Source organism: Camelus ferus, chromosome 20 (assembly GCF_009834535.1).
Source record: "Camelus ferus isolate YT-003-E chromosome 20, BCGSAC_Cfer_1.0, whole genome shotgun sequence".
NCBI classification, from domain to species: domain Eukaryota; kingdom Metazoa; phylum Chordata; class Mammalia; order Artiodactyla; family Camelidae; genus Camelus; species Camelus ferus.
Genome location: NC_045715.1, coordinates 10,077,063 through 10,096,042, shown reverse-complemented (window position 1 = coordinate 10,096,042; position 18,980 = coordinate 10,077,063). Strand labels below are relative to the sequence as shown.

The following is an 18,980-nucleotide window of genomic DNA, read 5'->3' as shown; positions in this document are numbered from 1 at the left end:
GAAGTAGAACTCAACAGAAATTGTGCCTATTAATTAAAAACACAGAATGTGGGCAGTTTTTGAACTGCTAATTAAAACTCTTACCAGTCAGGTTGCATTAGCAGTTCTAAACCTTTTTTTCCTTTTCCTGAACCTAGAACCTGCTTACCAGAGAAAATGACTTTAAAAAGGACAGTTGCCAGGAATGATAATACCTTGTCTCAAAAACTGTTTCCTATGCCTCCCGTGAAATCATAAGGTTGGAGATCTTCCCAGCACTTCGAAAGCTGTTGGTGAGTTGGAGTTGTTAGGGGACGGAGAGGGTACAAGTGGCCTCCTAGGGCCACTCCCTGCTGCCCTCAAATGATGGCTCCAGCTGTGGGTCTGTGGATGGCACAGCTGGTAGGTAAGGGCCTGAAAATGCTTTCCTCTTTGGGCTGATCGAGAAGAAAATATCATCAATTTCCAGGAGCTGCTGGGGCAACTGTGGCCTCTGAGTTTCATCTCATCCGCCGCTGATCGCCACAGCTGCCTGTGGTGGACTGAATCAATTCCACGAGGGCAGAAGGCAGAAGAATCTGAAGACTCAGGATCTGCTTCCTGTTTCGTGTCCTTTCAGGGACTGGAATTCTCTGCTGTGCCCACCAGTGCTGGTACCGGCAGAAGATGTGGCTTTCTGGGCATGGGGCCAAAGAGCTCACACAGGACTCCCTGTTCAGCCCCAGACTGCATCCTGTGCTGGTGTTTGGGGTGGGGCGGCCCAGCCGGGCTGCCCTCATGACTGGAGTCCAAGCTCACGTGGGCTCCCTCGAGGTGGTCATGGGCGAGGGCCATGAGGCTGCTCTGACAATTGGCCCCATTGTATCCTGAACCGGGAGGCTGCAGAGAGCGGCCCTGTGATGACTGCTGTGCGGTAGAGGACCCTGGGGTGTGTCAGTAGGGTTTGATTCCACTGAGCCAGCGGGAGAAGCCATGTGGTGAGCATGTGCTCGGGGCCATGTTTGGGTCCAAGGGCTGGCAATGTGCTTTGAGTTTGGGCTTCCTTTCTTTTTCAGAAGGTAGTTGATTCATGCAAAATGCTTAACCATGCCTGCAAAGCACGGAGCAGGGATCAGATCCCCCTTTGATGTGCAGGGTCTTTTTGGAGGTTCCAAAAAAATAGTTCAGAGATTTACTTTGGACACCACACCTCCAGCACATGTCAAAGTCAAGGCCTGACTCCCCAGGCAGCATGCCGGAGAAAACATTCTGTGCTGGCTTCTTCCCCTCTGCTTTGTCTTGTGCTGAGCACAGATTTCCAGATTTCACACTGGCCTGGTGGCAAAAAGGGAGGTTTAGCAAAGGAAAATAAGCACCTCTGAGCGTCCTGAGGGTCCAGAGAAGCAAGGGCGCACTGAGGTCTTCCAGTCCTGCTGAAGCTGAGCAGTGAGGTTTGTCTGCAGCAACTGGCCCTCTTACTGCCTTGGAGCTGGGAGCTATCTGATGGGAATATTGAACAAGAGCCCTCTGGCCACCCTCAGGGGTCAGATTGTGGTTCCCTCTGGGTTTGTTTTAGGTTGTTTGCTGCAGTGCTGTCTTCCCTCGTCTCTTCTCCTCCATGGGATGTGGGATTTAAGGACAGGCTTGGTGAGAATGGGGTACGGGAGGCTGGGTTGGGGGCAGGATTGGAGGCACATGAAAGGGAGGGCGGGTGTGTCCAGTTGGAGACCGGCTGGTAGGGAGACCACTCATCATGCTTCGTGTGCTGAGAGTTTCCTTGCTCGTGTGTCCCCAAGGTGGCATGGGTGTGGGGAAGGTGCCTCCAGCTCTGTTCACAGGCTGGACGCTGCGGGATTGATGGTGTACGATTTGCCCCTGCTTCTTGAGAGAAAGCAAAGTAGAATCATACCTTATGGTGGACGTGGCTGTGACCTTGAATTCAGGGGTTCGGGGAAGGATTTTCTTCCCTCTCTTCCTCTGTTTGTCAGGAACTCTCAAGGCCCTTGGGGGAGTCACTCCTCTGTTCTGTGGGCTATTTACCCACCGGCCAGTGGTGGATGTTTTTGCCACAACCTACCTGCTGTATATGGTTGAGGGCAGGACTGGCGAAACCTGGATAGCCCAGTCTTTTACTCTGTTAGAAAAAGGGATTTAAAATGTACAAGTCAAGTCATATCATAGGCCCAGGGTTCCCCGGAGAGCAGAATCTGGAGCATCACTGGAGAAGGGGTGAGACATGGAGTCATCCCATAGTGCCCCCCACCCTCCATGCCCTTGGAATTACTGTTCCTTTCTCTCATATAGTCTAGGTTACGGCCCCCAGCAACCCTCATGAAAGCTGGCATCTCTGAAACACCACACATGTTCAGTCAGTGTCCAAAGACCACAACATACGGAAGTCTCCTGGGTCAACTCTACAACAATTTGGCAAATTACAGGAATATAGAATCTTGTATTATTTTTAATGTCATTTAACTCAGGCTTTTCTATCTCTCTCCAGTTCCCTTTATAGGTTTTCCTTTTGCTTCGTTTCGACGTTGACCACAGGGGACATTCCACATGGCCCCTCCCTCATGCGTGGTTGAAAATAATCCCGATCCAGTCTCTGTTGGGGTCAGGCTGCTCCGGTGTCCTGCGCAGAGAACAATTTGGGTGAAGTATGCTTGTCCTTCCCTGGGTTCATGTCCTTGGAGATCCCCTCTGGTCTCAGAGCATTCCTACACATTTCTCTGTCACTTCATGCTGTGTCTTTGCCAGTTTTCTCATGTTTTCTGAACTCTTTCCTTTTCAGAGGATGTTGGTTTCCTCCCACAGATCAGTTTCTTAGTTTTTATGTTACCGTCTCCCTGCAGCCTTCCCTCTGTGACACTCAAGTTTCTTCCTTTCATTTTAGAACAAATGTTAGCATTTTTTGAATGCCCATTTCTGATTGAGCTAAACCTAATGATTAATTGCTCTGGGTCAGGCCGTGTGCTAGGCTCTTTCATTGATCGGTAACCTTCAGAGAAACCCTGCCTTGCCGTCCCATTTTTACACATGAAAATGCTGGTGGTGCTTGATAAGTTAGACTTGTAGCAAGTGGTCAAGCAGCTCTTTTAACACAAAACAAATTCTCTCTTCTCTGTGTTATAAATGGTTCCCCTCATAGCTTGACAGAGGTTGCTCCCAAATTCACTTAACATGTAGGAATCGTTTCAGTTCCCCCATGTAAGCAGCAGGGAGGTGTAATTAATCCAAAGCCATAGATGAAACTTCATTTCATGTGTGTGTATGAGTGTGTGTGTGTGTGTGTTAATGTTGATCAATATTGTGAGCAGTTGTTATCCTTGACTTCCATGAACAACAGAAGTATCTGATTAGTTTAAAAACAGCTCTAGCTTCACTCACCAATGGCGCATAGTGAGAGTCCGTCATAGCCTCCTCATTTCGTCAGTCCGTCTCCTGAATCTGTTCAGGCCTGTTTATCTTTTCCTTTTCTGGCCTTCATGCCTAGGCGTCCAGGCCAGCCACTGTTCTCTGGCTCCTGGAAAGCAGTCGTTCAGCAGGAGATAACTCAGTGGCCAATACAGCAGTGCTGTTTGGGTGGCAGGATAGGAGGTGCCGAGCGATGATCTCCAGCATTAATAGTGCATGACTTAGAGACGAAGTATGCAATGGCCCGGGCCCACTTCCATGTGCCTTAGGACAGAGAGAAGGCATATTGGAGCTGTCGGGAAGCCCAAGTTGTAAAGTCAAAGGGATGAGGACGTGGATAGTCACGCTGGGACTGTTTCATAATTGGAGAATTTGAGGTGGAGGAAAATGAAGTGATCTGGATTCACATACCACACTCATTTCAAATTGGGAGGCCCCTCAGGCCAAGAAGAGCGTGACTAGTGCAGGTGGAAGAAGCAGGGCTCTCCGCACACTGTTGGTGCCACCTGTGTGGAGAACACAGCTTGTGGAATATTTGTGTCTGTTGGGTCTTTGTGTCCAGATGCTAAACTGCTTGAAGGCTGGATAACATCATTTGTATATGTGGTACCAAGCAGAATGCTTTGAATAGAGCACATGCTCAGAAATAGTAACTGATCAGTAAGTCGACGATGAGTAAGTCGATTGATGTAAAACTGAAAGCTCACTTGAACAGGAGACCCAAGTAGATCACAGTTTGGGTGTATGCACTGCGAAGTCTGGTAAGATGAAGGTCCTGAGCCCCTGTAATGGGTAATGTTAGGGCACAGGCTGGATATTAAAACAGAAAGATCCCAAAATACACTGACGTAAATAGGATCGAAATTTCTTTTCCTCTTTTGTTACAGTCCAGAGGTCAGCAAGCTGAGGCTGGAGGCAAGGCAGCAGCTACAGCTGCAGTCAGCAGGAGGGAGGAACAGAGCTAGGAGGGTGACCTGGAAGTGACACTTACCCTTCTGCTCAGTTCCCATTGGCTATGATTTGATCACTTGCCCACACCAAGCTGCAGGGGAAGATGGGAAATGTAGTCTCTAGCTGAGGGTACAACTTAGAAGTTCCATTATTAAAAATGGGCAGAATGAATATTGGTGGATAATCAGCCTCTGATATAGTACCTAAGCTAAATTTTCCCTAAGAGGCTTCCCTTCCTTTTTGCAAGGAGGTTACAGGGAACAGAAGCAGCAGTTGCTGAATCCTATTTGCCAACCACCTATAACCCTATAAATGTTGACAGTATAGAGCTCTACCCAGACCCTGCAGTTTCCTCCTCTACAGGCATATTAGAGATGGCGATGGAGTGAGATGATGAAACACCCTACGGGATGCAGGAGAGATGCAACTGTTGGGAGAGCCAAAACATTTTTGCCCCAGAGAACTGAAGTAATTTTGGTTGGTAGTTGGGAAAACGTTACAAATGGGCAAGACATTATGCAAAGTGTTATAGCTTAAGGAGAACTGCTGAATACGTCATGTTCAGTACTTAATCCTCTTGTTTTTATGATAGTGTTTTACCCATTGAAAAATTAGTGCATGTACAATTTCAAAAATGAAGAATTATTCTTTATTCAACCTGTAATTTCCCAATATGTATTGTGAATTGACCTGGCACTGCTGAGATTTATTTGGGCTAAAATGAAAGGAGCTTTAGATTTTGATTTAGAACACTTGGTTATGAATCCCATATTTGAGCTTTTTTGGCCACAGTGTTAATTTACGAAAGGAAGATAATAGTAGCCAGTTTAGAGAGGTGGTGGGGATGAAATGTGCTAGGTGTGAAAGCAGTTGATCAATTCTCATGCATGGTACTGATGCTAGATTTCATTATGACTATTATTACTAATTGCCAGTTTACTTTTAAATAACTTTGAGTGGCCTGATATCAATTTGAGTGTTTTGAAGCTCAACTACTAATTGTGTAAAACTAAAAAATTTCCTGTAATGGTTAAATTGGGGCCCTAAAAATCTCAACCTAGGCTCCTTTTGATATAGCACAAGTTTTCTAAAGTATTTGAAATTGTCTTTAGATGTTTTCATGGTTCATTTTCTTTCTTAAGGTATAAGACTTATGTAGTTGTTTTGGTAGTAAAATACATTTTATAACTGAAATGGAAAAAAAAATTTCTTCCTAGTGATGGTGAAAGCGTGAGGGAAGATTCCTGGCTAACAGTGCCTGTGTGTGACTTTTTCCTTCTCCCTCAATGAGAAACCAACCTGAAGTCTTGTATCTGGATGGCAGTGTTTCAAATCGGATTATCATGTTATCTAGGTTCATTTATTGAGAGGAGGTGCCCAGGGCATTATTATGTTATCTACAGAGTAATTCCAAGATGAAAGGAAATCTATGATCAATGCAAAGGGCTCTTCTTTTGGTTCTTACAGCTGTCACCCAGAGCAGGTGGTACAGAGGTAGAAAGCCTGAAGTTAAAAAGCCATGAGTATTTCTCTGGACAAATGTGATCTGGACAAATGACTCATCTCTTTTCTATATGAGGTTCTTTATCTATCAAATAGGAAGCCCGCTGCTGGATTTCTCCCTTGGCAGGTTGCTCTGTGGGGATGCTACGTGGCATTTGAGGGTGGAGTTTGTTTAAAACTACCCTGTCTTGGTTTAGTATGTCCTCTGTGAGCTGAAAGAGATGTAATCAAACACTGGACTACACAGGCAAGAGTTCCTTTGTAGCCCACACTTTCTAGGAAGTAATATGGACTAAAACCCAAAGATCCATATCCCACTATGCCCTGGGAACCAGATGAGAACTCTTTCTGACACTAAAGTATGATTTATTACCTTATAGAACACCCAGTTTTTTCCCAAAGACCTGGCCCATTAAATCAAATAAAATGAAATCAGCTCTGTTATTTTTGTAAATGAATCTGTTCTGATGACAAGAGACCATGATAGAGAATAATTTCTTTGAGCTGTGAATGTTCTAGTTATTTTAGATGGAGGAGTATGGTTTTCATGGGATTGCTGAATGAAGGCATCGTTCTCATTGTAGAGCCTGGACATCAAGCCAGTCCTACTTCTATTGAATGCCACAGATTACAGTTTAAACAGTTGGGACCTTTAATACTCCACTGGTAGACTGCCAGTGAAGACCTGCTGTGTTCTGAGTTGCAGAATGGCGGGAGCTGGGGAGAAGGGGAGGATGCTAGAGACAGCACTGGATGTGGGGCCCATTCCTGCTGAGGGCACTAGCCCATCTGGTTGAAGGTGGAGGTTGTATGAATCTCGAGAAAGACGCCACAGTTGGCTTGGGATCAAGCTAGTCATAGTCCAGGTATTCGGTTTCTGACCTGCTTGGTGAAACAAAACCATTTGCTCTTAGTTCCAAGAAGACCAACCACTAAACAGAATCAACCCCCGGTGAAGCCATCTGAAAGTTGTGCAGGGGCTAGTGAGACTGACCTAGTTTTGCGTTTCTGCTCCCTGACTTGCTGCGTTGGCTTCTGCTCTCTCACTCTGGTATAAGAGTGGGTAATATCCTCTGGCTTTGAGGTCACACCACCCATGTTTTGACACATTTGTACCTAGTACTTGAAAATGCAAAACTCTTGTAATAAAACATGGCAAAGGGGCAGGGGTACCATAGACTGAAGGCTCCAGAAGCATGGGTCCTAGTGTCTTTTGCCAATAACAGTTCATCTCTGCCACCTGCACCCAGGGGACACATGTAGAAGGTCAACTCTGAAGGGAATCTTGGGTTCATTGTCTGGTCCACCCTCCTTTCTTTTAAAGATGAGAAAAGGGAGGCCCAAGAATTAAAGTGACTCGCCAGGACCAGGGCTGGTCAATGGCTGAGCTGATAGAACTCGTGTCTTCTGTGGAGCACAGCTGGAATGCATTGTGCGTGGTACCCCGAGCCACGTTAGAGCTCTTAGTCCACGGCCCTTTCTAGGCCATGTGCCTGGGATTGTGGCCTTTGTCTTCTTTTCCTTTTTGGGATTGTCACCTAATGTCACTGAGCCTGTTTCCTCAAACCCTCAAAATAAGAATTCCCTCACAGATTTATGAGGTTGGCCTGACTTCATATGAACTAATGGATGGGAAGTATCATTTGCAATTTTAAAGCAATCTGCTGCTGTAAGATGCGATTGTGTAACTATCTACCACATAACATCATCAGTCCACTTTTTCCTTTTTTGGCTTGGAGCACCTTAATCCCTAGGTTGGCCTTAATTAATTTCAGGTATGTGATTAATATGTTAATGGTATCCTTATTCAGCCCTCAGCACTTAATTGTTCTACGGTTTCTCGGACTCCAAGCATCCTCCGTACTCTCAAGCTCAGCAGGGCTTTTGTGGAGAGGGTCTGTCTTTCCCACATTTTGAAAATCCTCTTTCCAGCAAAAGATAAACCAAAGGATTGACAATTATTGTTGCAAATCAATTCCAAAGAACTATGAATAGGGAGCTGTGCTACAGAGGCCCGTATGGAAAATGAATCAAATTATAAAAAGTCAGACAAGCATGCAACGTCCCAGAATTCCAACTATTGCTTAAAATCAGGAGAAACATGGTTTTAACCTAGTGTTGTGGGGAATCTTAGCAATGGCTGAGGGTGAGCAGCGGTCTTTGGCAGGAGTAGGGAAAGAGTCCCCAGTGGCCTTTGCACTAGGAGCCAGGACCAAGTGCGGTCTTTGACATTTGCAGTCAGTTCCTGCAACTGGGCTTCCATGTCCTCGTCCAGCCTTTCCCTCTCCTTTACATCTCTTCTTCCTGTCAACTCCACGGCTGAGTGGAGTAGCTTGCTGTCCCTGCAGCGATCTGCCAGGGCATCTACAGGCGAAAGCAAACAAGGACATGAGTAAAAGTTCTTGTTTCAAGAGATTCGTTCAGAATGCAGCCCCAAATGTCTGCTGCTGCCGTGGTTATTTTGCTCTGTGTGGATTTTCTCTGTCTCTGCATGTCTGGCTTGATAGATAATCTTTCCAAGGTGGAGGAATTGTTCAGACTGGATACAACAGGATCTTAAACAAAAGAAAACCTTGAAGAATTCATTTTTCATACCTGGAGCAATGTGTTAATGACCAAAAGTTACACATAACACTAAGTATTTGAATCTCTTGATACGGAAAGTTAGCGAAAATGCCTCGTGCTGTCTTCCATTGCTCTTCCAAGACCACATCTGTTTGGAACTGAACCGTAGCATGTGTGCTGGGGAACCTGTATGAAATTAACTTTTATAGCTGCCTTTACAAGCAGGATCTTTTATTGTCTACAACTTGGCTGGGATTCAGGAAGTTCCCCAAATGATTTATTGTCATATGTGCCTATTCTATGGCGGCTGATGAAACTGATATATTATTGAACATATGCAGTCATTCTGGCTAGAGACAACAGATCATCTAAGCCTTTTATCCAAAAAGACTGAAGAATTCACATCGTGGAAGAGGAAAAAAAAGTTGAGCACTTTGTTTTAAGTGAAATAATTACTTGCAGGAGCAAAACATTTGTTACCAATCCTATAGTTCTTTCCTGTTTGCCAACATAATGAAAACATTAGAATCTAGAATACCTTAATTAACCAAACACTTAAGGTAATATTTCTCCAATAAATGTTGGATCACATTCTTATAATATCTGTGATGGTTAATTCTGTTTGTTAGACTATGATATTAAGAATCAAAGATCATGAATTTAAATTTCTTTCATATTACTTAATGCAAAAAAAAAAAAAAAAAGAAAACAAAAACCAAACCCAAACCCTCTCTTCTAATTTAACAGATGAACCCCTTTGTCCAACCAGTCGTCTTTTATACGGTTGCAAGAGGAATTCGATGAAATGGCAGATGATAACAACAGAAACTCTCTTTACTAGGTGAAGAAATCAAGAGCATGCTTTTCTATTGATGAATCAGAACTTCCATTCATGAAAGACAGCACCATTAACTAATCAAAACCAACAACACTGCGTTTGACTGAATTAGAGTATAGGAAAGAAAAAGATTAAGTATAATGCTAGAATCTACATTTATAGTGTATAAAATATTTAATCCTGTGGCAAAATCTGGGATTTCTGGATTCAATGTGTACTCTTTCAGCCAGATAGCTAACTGACATGTTCATATTTCAATTGGAAATGGGTAGTCAAAGATCTGGAAGTTTCAGGTGGTTTTGGACATGAAGCCAGATCATATAAAGCTATGTTAAGCAGAGAGAAGATTTAGATGCAATTTTCCAGTTACAGTGCCAATTGAAAGCATTTGATTTATAGTGTCTGTGGAAAACAAACAGACAAACCTGTAGGTATTGTATAAACATTGTCTACAGAGTCGTTTATAAGACAAAGGTGGGGATAGTTACTCCAAAGGGAATTAGAGATTTTTTTTTTTTTTTCTCTTGACAATGTAGATGCCAACTTTCTGGGAACAGAATTTGGATACTGGCTTTCGGATTCTCTCTGGTTGACACTAATCTCCTTTCTTTCAAAAGCATTTTTTTTCCTTTAAATTGAAAGTGATTCATACTGTTACCAACTCACTCATCTTCATAAGAAATTTAGGTATCAACAGATGTCATTAACTTTCTACAAATAGAAAAATAGAAACTGAATTTAAAGGACTTAACAGCAATGATTACAAAACTATTGAATCCCTAAAATTCTGATGTTACGTTTCTGTGTACCAGCTGACCACGGAACCAGAACGAGTCTTGGCTGAGTTAGTGCCTCGGTTATATTGGGAGTTTGCTTTCCCTCACTTTGATTTGTTAGGCTTGCTGACTTGACTGAGTTACATGTTAATAAATTTATGTCCCAGGCAGGTGAGTTAGCTTCACATAGTGAAATATTCTTTCATAGCTGTGGACGATTGCTAACAGTGCCAGGACACTATGGTCCTGTACCAAAATAGGCCATACACCCCACACCCTTAACTCGAGGCTGGAAGCAAACAATGCAAAGTGCACATCTCACTATCAGGCACATCGTCTTTGCTTACGAGGAGGGATAGCACATTTTCAAGGGGCTTGGAAACAGTTGAATGTGGGTAATGTTAATTTGGTGTAAAACTTCAAGTGGCATATTACTAATGCCAGAGAACAAAGCAACTGAGGATCTGGTAACTAATTACTAACAGCACTGTCACTGTTTTATGTAAGTGTGAACAAGAATCATATGTTTCTTATAGTTCATCCTTGTCGATGTACTTGGCGTTACTGGTAAAAGTGTGATAATGAGCAGCTAGTTGATTACAGAGGATGGCAGTGGACTGCTCTTGAGAGCAGTATTTTGTGCCCATGCCCAGAGGCCCTGGGGGCAGTAGACATTCTTTAAATAATTGAAACAATTTAGTAGTTGTTGTCATTTAAAGGCACTATCACAGACCTGAATTAGGAGACCCAGCCAGAACTATCTGTATCTATTGACGCTGTGATTCAGTGTTGCAGAAAGCTGCTGAGACCCACGTGGAGTTGTCTAGACTTCACAGTGTGGCTCTGCCTTCCCTGGGAACTGTAGGTCTTGCAGTGGAAAGAGAAGGAGCAGATATTGGTGAGTGTGGGTGAACTACATTAATTTAGTGTTCTGGGAAGAGATAGGGGTGTTAATATTTACTCAAGATCTATTAGCAGCTGTGGATACCTGGTTTCTTTGTTTTGTTTTTTTTTTTAAAGCCTTTTATCTAAGAATCTTAAGATGATTTATTTAGTGACCATGATAAGACAAAAAGGATCCACTCTTCAAACTGGATGATTGTGAATCAAAAGACACTTGGACCAAGGGCTGGAGGTGTGTGTGTTAATGTATAAAAAGGGATGCTGATGCTACAAAGGCAGAGTAATTGAAAGCAAAGAGCTCAGATTCACAGAATCTTAAAATGTGGAGCTAGAAGGGACCTAAAGGTAATTGTCTAATCTCCTGCCATTTAGTTGATGATGAAACTGGAGCCAAATGACATTAAGATCTTGCAGGGGGAGAATTAGAATCAGTCTCCTCACTCCCAGTCCAGTATTCTCCCCAGTACATCAGTTCCTAAAGAAAATCTAAGTCTTAATCCTCTAAGCCCACACTTATCAAGGAAGCATCCAACTGTAATTTACTCACTGGGTAGATCTCTCTCTAGATAACTGGTCTTGTGTCAGACACATGTCACTCCTCATTGCAAATTAGTAAATTTACTCTCTGGAATGACTCCATCTCAGGTGCCTCTGGGAAGCTTGAGCCACTTCCTAGGGCTGCTTGACTGGGGATCAGAAAATCTGGGCTCCTGTCTTATTTCTCTCAAGTCAATTAACCTCTCAGATCTGTTCTCTTATAAAGTTAGAGGAATGATTGGGGGATCCCTAAAGCCCTCTCAGCTCCAAATTGCTAAGACTCTATTTAAACCCATTTGAAAAAGAGACAGTGAGGGCTATTTCCTGGACAGGATGATGACTGCCTTTTTATATGCAAATGTGCATTGTGAGTTCCAAAAGGGAGGGTGGAATATGAACTGCTGGTGGAAAAGAGTGGACCCAGGTGGCTTGACAACACCAGCTAGCAAAATTGGGAAAGACCTAAGATGTTTATGTGAAAGGAATGACCAATGAAGCTGGGAAACAGAGAATCTAGGAGAAACTCATTTAGAGTCCATTGACTGAGAATGTGGTAGAAACCAGCTCTTTGATTTCTCTAAGTGTTATTTTCTAATAATGTCATAGGAACAAAATTATTCTATGATCTCATAAATTTTAAAAATATTGGGAAAACAAACGTAAGTTGATTTCTTTATGAAGGAATTCTCAGTGGCTTTAACATGAGAGTGCTTTGGGAGTGCCAACGTGCAGAATTTCCCAGATTTATTTGGCCACGGAACACATTGTTTGCTGGTACTTTCCAGGGGAAATGCTGTTCCTAGAACCGACCTGGAGAGGGGGAGAGGACAGTTCAGGGTGTGCTTTAGAACCTCTCCAGGGATGTGGATGGATTGCTGAAAGGTGAGAACCCAGCATGGAAGCAGGGGTCCTTCTCTACACACCAAAGCAGGCTCAGAGCAGATCTGAGCCTGGGATTACAAACTATAAGGAGGTCCATGGACACATATCAGAGGAACATTGGATGCATGTGTACAGTTTTGTGGGGATGTGTACACCTGGTATGTTGGGAACAGTGTGAATGGTTTTCATCAAATTCTCAAACAAGTCTATAATCTCATAAGCAGTCAGCAGTGCCTTCCTGAGACCCATTTTGCAAGGGAAGAAACTGAGGCTCAGAGAGATGAAATAATTTGCTGGACATCAGCGTATTGTTTTTATTTTGGTTGCTGGCAGTGAAGTTACCCTGAGAGCTGGTAAGCAGTAGGTGGAATGGAAAATCCACTGGGGGAGCACTGATCATTGGTCTTGGGGTGGCCCTTGCCTCTAGACTGTAGTAGGCTTTGCAGTACACATTACATTTCCCACTTTACAGGTAGAACACAGACAATACAAATGGTTCAGAGTGACCTACAACTTGAACATTTGCATTAGAAGCCCTAAGCCTTGACTCTCATAAGAAATTACTCATAATTAATTTGTCACATCTAAAAAAACCCAAAAAACAAAAATGAACTTTCATTTTAAACATGCAATAATCATGAAAGGTTTTCTCTGTGTTCAGTATCACACTGTGCTTTTGCCTCAAATATCACAAAGATTTTGAAATCAAAAGGGTTTTCATTTTACCTCTTAGAAACATGGTATAATTTATCTGCATGATTGCATTTTAATTAGCACTCCCATTGCCTATTTAAACATGCAGAGATATAAAAACGAGCCAACCAAATAGGAAGATGTATAGCCAAGGTGTTTGCTACGGTCTGTTATTGAGCACTGCCTGGGGATAAACCCCGTACCAGACTCAAGTTTAATAGTGTGAACTGGTTCAAAATAAACCCATTTGTATGCATCGCATTTTACATAAGGGTTAAGCTGCCTTAGCAGTTGTTGATAATTATGGATCCTTGCATAGCTCTGAGAATCTCCAAAGGTTCTTGGGGAGTAAATTAGCCATTCCCACAATTTCAAAACAAATGCGTAAAGAAGTTTATAGGGGGCATTTTTACACAAGTCTTGAATGGTCAGGTGACGACCCTTGGAAACCTAAAACCACATCAGAGTTCTGCTGTGTGCGTGTTGCTGTGGGCGGGGAGGGCAGGCCGAGGGAAGCAAACCACAAGAATGGACTTGATTTTGGCGGGAGGTTTTCACTCTGTAGCACATCATGAGGTGGTTTGGCACGGTGCCTACTGCTGTTCTGGGAGCCTCCACTGTTCAAATTGCGAACTAGGCCATCATGATCAGACATAAAAGTGAAGTAAAGGAAATTTGACCTTCCAGACCCAACCTTGGAAGCGTGGCTTCCAACACCTAAGACGTCTGTGTGCTGAGCAGCTTGGTCCTGATTCCCCCAGCCTTTCCAGCTGTGACTGTAGGTGGTCAGGTGAGCTGTAGCTCAGGCTAGTGGTCAGATCCCCATGGTTACCCCCCAGCAATCAGCTCTCAAAATTAGACTGAGAATTGGTTTAAGTAGTAGTACATAAATATTTCACAAAAGACTTCTCTATGATAAAGCGAAATACTTATTGTAATGTGGCTTGTTCAACTACCAGCTAGTCAATTAAATCTAGGATTCCTTAGAAGGAAATACCTAAATAAATCCTCCTAAGTCACACTGTGACCAAAAGTCTCTGGAGGAAAATTTCATATCTAGCACTTTGAAAGAAAACCTAAAGCAAACTTAGAACTCGTAGCTTTAGGGTAACACCAGTTCTTTGGCAGCCCTGGAAGCGTTTTCTTGTGATGTCTCATTGAATGGAACTGTTCACGAGAGAGAACTGTTGTTTTTGGTGGAATTCCAAACCATGCTTCTTGTGGAGCAGGTCACTGCCATCCTTGTAATAACAGATCATTATGAGGTTCATTGAAAATAATTTGGTAATGAAATCTCAGTTAATAATTGTAGATGTCTAGGGCATTCTGGGCCAGAGGTGTAATAAACAGTCAGAGAGACTTGACCTCTGAACTCTTAATGCCCAAACAATGCACCTCCAACTCAATAACTGACATCGCTGATGGTCAGGGCCCCCGCTGATGCCTGGCTTTTCCTCTCCCATCAAATTCCTCATACAAAGAAGGAGGGTTGTGTGCACAGCAAAACGAGGGCGGCAAGCCGGACTCCTCATCCATCCAGACTCCTCACCGTGGCGCTGGCCGGTGAGAGCAAGAGCCCGGACTTCCTGCTCTTTCTCTCTGAGCCCATTAAGCCTTTGCTGGTAAACAGGCCTGCTGTTGCTTTTGTGTAGTTCTCCCTCTTTCCCCGCTTTGTTTAACGCAGTGCAAGTCCTACAACCGCTGTGGCCATCATTCTCCCTGAATGCAGCCTGCACAATGGCAGGGTCACAATGGGAGAGGGAGGCTGGCAGCAAGTCCTTTGTGCCTTGGAGGGTTTCAGTGGATGCGTGAGGCTGAAGCCGCCATCCTCGTAGAGGTACTGACAGCTGCCAGGTGGAGCAGGCTCCTCTGAGCTGAGCTGCAGGAGCACACTCTCATCTTTCCAAGTGTCTTCAAGGGTGGTGGGTTAAGGAGGCTCTGGTGGAGTCGTCCTCAGTTCCCCTCGTTCTGATGTAGGCCTTGAGCACGTGCAGAGTGCTTGGAGACACAGTGCTAAGTACTACCTGCCTCTCTGACTTGTAGGAATCAGTGCCTGCCTCCCCCTCCTTTATTGCTGGTGAACCCCCTCTCCCCCTCCAGTATGTGGTGGCACTTCTCGGGCTTGGATGAAGGGGGAAGGAAGAAGGTGTAAGAACCAGATAAGATGTCTCACACGTACCCGTGAGCCACTAACTGCGATGGCCTTCCTTCAGAAGTCTCTGTAGCTCTTGGGAGCTTGTTTGGGGAGCGCAGCTACTCGTACGCCCTTGACCGAGAAGAACGGTCTTCCTCTATCGGGGATGGTCATCTTCTTCGACCAAGCGCGCAGCTTCAGGAGGGACGCACCTGGAGCAGTGAGGGAGGAAGGGGACACCCGCCTGTCAAATCTCTGTAGCTCTTTACCTCTCACTCAATATATCCTCTTCAGACCTGGGCTGGGTCGCCAAGGATTTGTATGATCTTACATAAGCCACTTGCTGTGAGATAACAGGAAATGTTTACATTAGTTTCCCTCCAGCTCTTTGCACAGAGTTTCTAAAACCCTTTTAATTTCCTAAGTGATAAGAGCACCAGGAGCATCTTTTGTTCTAATATTTGGTCTTTGACCTGGTTTCTGAGGCAGAGTTCCTAAATCTCTTGGAATTTCCTGAGTGTTAGCAGTATCTTTTGTTCTAATGAGAGGACTCTTGGTGGGCTCCTGATAGGGGGCTGATCACCAGAAAGACTAAACCGTGACTGGAAGCTGCAAATATTCAGCCCCATCCCCCATTCTCCAGAGAGGGGAGAGGAGTTGGAAATAGAGCTAATGATTGATCATGCCTGTGTGAAGAAGCCTCCATCAAAATCCCCAGAGTGTGGGGTTCAGAGGACTTCCAGCTTGGTGCATGCGCAGAGATGCTGGGGGAGTGGTGCCCTGGGAGAGAACTTGGAAGCTCCGAGCCCTTCCCGCATACTTTGCTCTGTGCATCTCTTTCGTCTGGATGTTCATCTGTATCCTTTATCCTATCCTTTCATAATAAACTGGTCAACTGTAAGTAGACATTTTTCTTGAATTCCATGAGCTGCTCTAGTCAGTTAACTAAACCTGAGGAGGGAATTATGGGAACCTCAGGTTTGTAGCTGATGGGTCAGAAAGCACAGGTGGCCTTGCGGTTGTCATTTCAAGTGGGGAAGGGAGGGCCAGTCTTACGGGACTGAGACCTTAACCTGTGGGATCTGATGCTAACACCAGGTTGTGAGAGTGTCAGAATTGAGTCAAATTGTAGGACACTCAGCTGGTGGTGCAGAGTTGCTTGGTGTGGGAAAAGCCTCCACACTTCTGGTTGTCAGAGTGTGGTGAGTGTGGTAGTCGTGTAAGAGCAAAGGAGAAGCACTGGAGGGAAGTGTATGTTTTCTTCCCCCTGCATTCTCTGGGTTTCAATTTCTTCATCAGTAAAATTAGAATAGTGCAGTGGTTCTCAAAGTGGTCCCCAGACCAGCAGCGTCAGCTTGCCTGGGAACTTGTTAGAAATGCGAGTTCTCAAACCCCAACTGAGATCTGCTGAACCCGCCGCGCTGGGTGGGGTCCGGCCGTGTGCATGGTTTGGCAAGCTCTGCAGGGGCTGCTGGTGCGATTCAGCCCCTGGAATACTTTCCAGCACTGGCATTTGTACACCTCTTAGTTTCAGCTCAGCAAGCCGGCACAGACCCAAAGCCTTCCATACACATGACAACGTTTCCAGAATGTGATTTGTCAAGTGTACCAGCTGTGAACATCCTTGCTGATATACAAATGAAGAATTAACAATCATGTGATGAGAGGAAAACTCTAGAAAGGTGAACTGGCTTGGCAGGTTGAAAGCCTTTCGGTTCAGAATTCTCTCTCTCTCTCAAGTCAAATTGAGATGATTTCACAAGACAGTGATAAGTGTTCGACTCCTGGTGGATGGCTCTAGGCAAAATCAACTTGGCTGTGCACAATTGCTTGCACTCAAAAGAGAACTAAAGCCCCCCCCCTTACCCAGGATCAGTTCTTTGTTTGATAAAGATGCCTCGGGAACATTGATAAGCACTGCACAGGCTCACCTGTTAACGCAGCTGCTGTGTTACATCTTCGGGGTGGGAAGACAGGCCCTTCTGGGGTAGATATCAGAGTTGTAGTGAAGTTCTGACCCCAGGCCCCCTGCTTGCGTGACTTCTCCTGCCTCTCACGCACCCCTCCCTCCCTCCTCCTTGCTTGTGTAACTCTTACTTATCTTTTGGGGCTCAGTACAGGCATTGGTCTCTTCTGAGGTGCTCTTCCTGAACTTCCACTATTGGGGCGGGAGCCCCTCTTTGCTCACCCCAGGGACCCTGTGCAGATCTGTATCGTAGCACAGTGTCATCACTGCTGCCGACTCAGCCACTTCCCTGGCTCAGCGGAGCTGCAGGAGGATGGGGGCCTGCCTCCTTCTTCATTCATTTCGTTCCCAGGGCCTAGCATGGTTCTTGCCATGTAGAGAGCATCCGTCATTCTTTATTTACTCAAAGTGGCTCCATGTCGCCTGGCCACCCTCCATTAGATTGTTTGTGCCTTTTATTCCCCCATTTGTTTATATATCTTTCAGTCAGATATCTATTGTCCAAAGAGTAGCCGTTGTCCAAAGATAGGACCTGGCACTGGCTGCTGTCGGGGATCCAGGAGGGAGCCCACTGCAAGCTCTGTTCAAGGGCCTGAGGAGCCGGTGCCTTCCCTGCCCCGTTTCTGTTTATTTTTGCACCTCAGGTGCAGAAGACCCATTCACAGCACACTGTGGGCCTTGATCTCTTCAGGGCCTTTCTCTGATTGATGGGTGCTTTTCTTTTCCCCATTCCCTGCCCTACTCTTGTCCTCTCTGTAGGCCATCAGTTTAATGCATTTGTATGTATTACTTTCTTTGCTTGTGCTCTTGTAAGACACGTATTTGTGTCCTGTGAACAAGTGTTTTACGTTCACATAAATGGCATATGAGAAACCTCTCTCTGCTTCTTACCCTTCCTACTTGGCATGTTAACAGGCATTCTCATTGCTGTGTGCAGTCCCTGTTTCAATCCTCTGTTCCCACAGTGATCATCACCTAGACTGCCTCCCACTCCCCATGACCACAAACACCGCGATGAACATCCTCAAACACGTTCCCTTATTGACTGATGGGAGAATCCCCAAGAATTTGTGGCATATGTGCCCTAGGACTCAGGGGAAGGACTGCTGGGTCACAGCATGTAAATGTCCTTACGTTGCCTGAGTACTGACAGATTCTCCAGAATGGCTGCCTGGATTTTGTAGGTTGGCAGGAGTTCCTTTAATATATTCTGAATTGTAGTCCCCTGTTGGTTTTGACATTGCAAATATCTCCTTTCAATTTGTTGTTTGTTAGCTTTGTCTATGGTGTCTTTTGCTTAAAAAATTATTTTTCTTCTCCAAAATGTATTACACAGATTGGTTTTGAATGGCTCTAAATGATCCTCTGATATGAGCAAAAGTGGGTAGCTTTTACCCTAACAGAAATTCTGCTGTTTTCAGACGTAGCTGTAGATAGCATCACACAGACGTGGGCCTCGGCATGCCTGAACGAGGTACCCTGGTGGGCTTTAATGCACAGAAACCCTTAAGTATTAATCATAAAACTACCCAAATGTCAATCTGTTTTGGAAATAGGGCTACAAGGGTTGTAAATAGGAAGCCATGCACACTTGTAATAACCCCTGTAACAACCAAGACAAGAGAGAAAGAAAAATGTATGAAAAAATACTTGTGACCTTGGGGCTTGGGGCCCAGGACTCAGAAGAGCTGAGAGAAGGAGCCATACTGGCTTCCCACTGGGTACTGCTTACACTCCTTATGAGAATTCAGACACGACCCTCTTAACGATTCCTTTTGGCTCTGCACATTTTACCTTGGCTGGTAGGTAGCCTGTTAGAGTTGCAAAGTTCCAGGGCTGTGTGTATCAACAAAACAGTCA

General features: G+C 44.7%; 1 long non-coding RNA gene across 4 annotated transcripts in view; it reads left to right on the top strand.

Moving 5' to 3' along the window:
- The window catches only part of LOC116658208, a 271,406-nt gene that overhangs the window by 112,523 nt on the left and 139,903 nt on the right, over window positions 1–18,980 (top strand). For 3 of the 4 annotated variants that reach the window (XR_004313436.1, XR_004313435.1, XR_004313433.1), the window contains exon 3: window positions 2,459–2,615. This is a non-coding gene — a long non-coding RNA (uncharacterized LOC116658208). Of the gene's footprint in view, window positions 1–137; window positions 273–2,458; window positions 2,616–18,980 lie in introns of all 4 variants that reach the window. The other variant, XR_004313434.1, reaches the window with a different exon arrangement.